Below are 3,582 nucleotides of genomic sequence, written 5' to 3'. Positions count from 1 at the left end.
CGTCCTCACACGCTCTTGCACACTCAGGAACGAGCTCTCGCTCTCACACACTCACGGTCTCGCACACTCAGGAACGAACGAACATGGCATTGACCTTCAGGCCTTGTTCATCAGCACAATATGACAAAAATGTTTCCATGTCATCTAGACACTGGAATATAAACAAAAAGTCATCCTTTGCTTCAGGAAATTCCCCCTTCCTGAGGGCATTTTGTTGTTGATCACTGTTCATCTGCAGAAAAGCAGGCTCTGTCACCTCCCCACAGATCAAGTCTCTGTGACTGCGTATCCAGTACAACGCTGTGAGAAGGTGTCGTAAAATGATTGGCTGTTGCACCTGGTGAAGTAAATATATATGATGGCACAAAATAATTAAACTATTTATCCAGCATGCATGCAAATGCTTGATATATGACCAATAAAATAATTTACCTTATCAGTGTCCTCTTCAACCACAACTCTTTTGCTATGCGACAGTTTGGTGGTGGTGGATTTTGACACCTTAAAGACAGGCTCAAGGGTTCCCTGAAGGAGTTGGGATGCGACCAGTATGTAAATCTCTGTCCATGCCTTTGGAAAATATGTAAATTAAATAGAGTGCCTACATTTGTATAAAACCTTTTAGTGTCACTTTTCTAACAGTGGCTAAATACAGCCAAGATACTGACATTTTAGTCTGTCTTACCCTTCTAGGCAAAACCTCTCCATCAGCTGAATGCACCACCATTGGCGAATCAATGGCACCTCCTCCTAAAAACACACAAAAATACAAATAAAAATTTGATACATACGAGGTGTTTGATGGCATACTTGTGTGAAAATCCAGCTTACCTCTGTGAATATTAATGGACATTAAGTACAGGTACTGAGAGCATACTGTGAAATACAAATAACACTGTAAGACTTTGATTTTATTATCTAACAGCTTTGACAAATTAATTATTCTTACCATCAGCATGTAAACAGCACAGGAATTCTCTGTGCACTGTTGAAGAGAAAACTGTAAAAGGAAAAGTGCATCCACAGTTAGTTTAAAGGGGTGGTTCAGGATTTTGGACATCGGGCATCATTTCCAAGTTAGCCTGGTTGTTATTTATCAGTGGAGACAGTTTTAAACATTTTTCATCCAGTCCTTCCAGTTGCATAGTTCGCCGGTGCTAAGCTAGCGCGAGTCAACGGTATCTGCTAGCCTGCCATTAAAAACAGTTTTACCCACTCCACAGTACACCAAAATCAAATAAATGATAACGCCAGACTATCAATGTAAATGTCTGTTGAGAGAATAATGTTAGAAATCAAACTACACTTTCATCGCATTGCAAAGTTATACTTTGTTCCCTGTATTTATTAGCACAGGTCTACAGCAGCGGCGGAGCGTTAAGTTACCTAGGCAACCGAGAGAGCCAGTGAGCCACATGACAATCACGCAAGTGTATTTACCTGCCGCTGACACTCATCACTACAGAAGCAGAGTATATTTCACGAAGAAATCAACAAGACATAGGACTATGGCCACGTTTAAAAGCCATGCCAATGTTTCGGAAAAGTCATAAAAAATAAAAAGCTATTACCTGTTCATCTGTAGCTGTTGGTGCATCTGGAAAGACGGCTAGAACTGCATTCCTTGTCAGTTACTTTGTGATCGTTTCGATTACGGGGTTTTTCAAAGTCGTCTGGTCTAAAATGATCACTACAAATTCGCAACTTTAGTAGAGTCTCTGCCGGTGTCTCGTTGTCCAAGCAGTAAGAAGCCACAGTTGGTTGCTTTCTGGATCTCTCAATGGAAATTTGTGGAAACTTTTTGGTGACCATCTATTTGGTTTATTTTTTACAATTTCGAAATGCACACCGAATCACCATGTTGCCAATTCCTTAGTTTACAATCGAATGTTTCAATATCATTGTTCAAGGTTACTACTAGCTAGCTAGACGTCCCGACTGTAGTGCGCTTCTGTTCTGTGTTTACTTTTCGGCGCAGTACTACTAACATTAACCGGAGCAAAGTAAAATTCCGCCGCTGCTGAGAAACTAGTTCCTGTAAATGTAATGCAATCATTGAGATGCAAGAGTAGTGTGATTTCTAGCATTATTCTCTCAACAGACATTTACATCGATAGTCTGGCGTTATAATTTATTTGATTTTGGTGTACTGTGGAGTGGGTAAAACTGTTTTTAATGGCAGGCTAGCAGATACCGTTGACTCGCGCTAGCCTAGCACCGGCTAACTATGCAACTGGAAGGACTGGATGAAAAATGTTGAAAACTGTCTCCACTGATAAATAACACCCAGGCTAACTTGGAAATGAGGCCCGATGTCCAAAAATCCTGAACCACCCCTTTAAAAACAACTGCTAGCTTGTTTCAACATTTATACATGCATACTTAAATTAGCTTTACACAATTTCATCCTATAAAACATACCCCAATATCTCTTCCTGTTTTTCCACTCCAGGATCCTGAGTCAATGGAGCTTGCAATGTGTCTGGCATTCCAAAGAAAACACAAAATACATAATATGTAATTAAATGATCAGTTCTGTATGCTGTGAACGAGGCTCTTATGTGAACGAAGCCTGAGAACAAGGCTCCCTTTGGAAACAGCCCAGGTTCATTAGAGAAACATACCAGTGGCAAAACAATTTTTTAAATCCAGAACAGATGACCGTGAATAAGTCAGCGATTTTATTACGTTGGCATTTGTACGTATCATCGCAGCACTGAATTGAAATGTCCGGTGAGTTGCGCTATGAATGCTCCATCACATTTTAAAATAACGTACACCTACACTATACGCCAAACTTACCCGATATGTTAACAAAAACAAATGTGACAAAAACTCAACCATAACCATGCCATTTTAGCTTTTTTATAGCTCTTGTCTTTGAGCTCTTTATTGTGACTTCATCTTTTACAGGACTCATACCCGAACTCTCCACACTGCAAGTACAATTCTGTACCAGCTGAGCTACTGAGCAAGCTTGGTATGTCAGAAAAGCCGACCATATGGAGCTGGTTAAGTGATGCAAACTCCAGAATGTATTAGTTTACAAATCTTGCACTATGGTAAAAAGTGTTTTGAGGTCATAACATAATATTGTGCAAGGAGCCACGTGAAAACAAGTCATTAATCCATAATCTGCCCTTGTAATCATAATTGTGAATAAAAATGATTAAAAGTGCTTGCTATTTTACTGCCTCTAGTGTTCATTTCTGTTGGAAACTGCAGTGACGTCCGTTTTGATGCGTATTTTGCAAATATATTGCCACAGGAATGTTTATCCAATGAGCCTGTGTGCAGAGGGATCATCAGTTACATTTGCAAGACTGGAGTAATTGTTGACAACACCTTATATACTGTATGTTGAGTGTGACTAGAGTAGGGGGAAAAACAATTAAACCTTTACAAAACTTCACCTTGTTGACAAACTCCTTTCCTTGGTCTGTAATGATTTTCCTGACCATGCCGAACAAGTACAACTTTGTGGTTATTAATGCAGACACCTTAGCTGCTGTCTTAGATTCCAGGGGTTCTGCAATCACCCACTTAGTGTACAGGTCTGTCATGGTAAGGACATACTTGTTG

General features: G+C 39.9%; 1 long non-coding RNA gene across 1 annotated transcript; it reads right to left on the bottom strand.

Moving 5' to 3' along the window:
* Positions 1 to 545: 545 nt before the first annotated feature.
* On the bottom strand, positions 546 to 2,599 carry LOC309497494. Its single transcript, XR_014205569.1, has 4 exons — positions 2,422 to 2,599; positions 950 to 1,000; positions 832 to 876; positions 546 to 750 (listed from the first exon to the last, which is right to left on the bottom strand). It is a non-coding gene; the product is annotated as an uncharacterized lncRNA (long non-coding RNA).
* Between the last annotated feature and the right edge of the window lie 983 nt (positions 2,600 to 3,582).

This window comes from Leuciscus leuciscus, assembly GCF_965113295.1.
Source record: "Leuciscus leuciscus genome assembly, chromosome: 4".
NCBI lineage: Eukaryota > Metazoa > Chordata > Actinopteri > Cypriniformes > Leuciscidae > Leuciscus > Leuciscus leuciscus.
The sequence above is the reverse complement of the archived record's forward strand: the minus strand, read 5'-3'. Positions and strand labels throughout refer to the sequence as shown.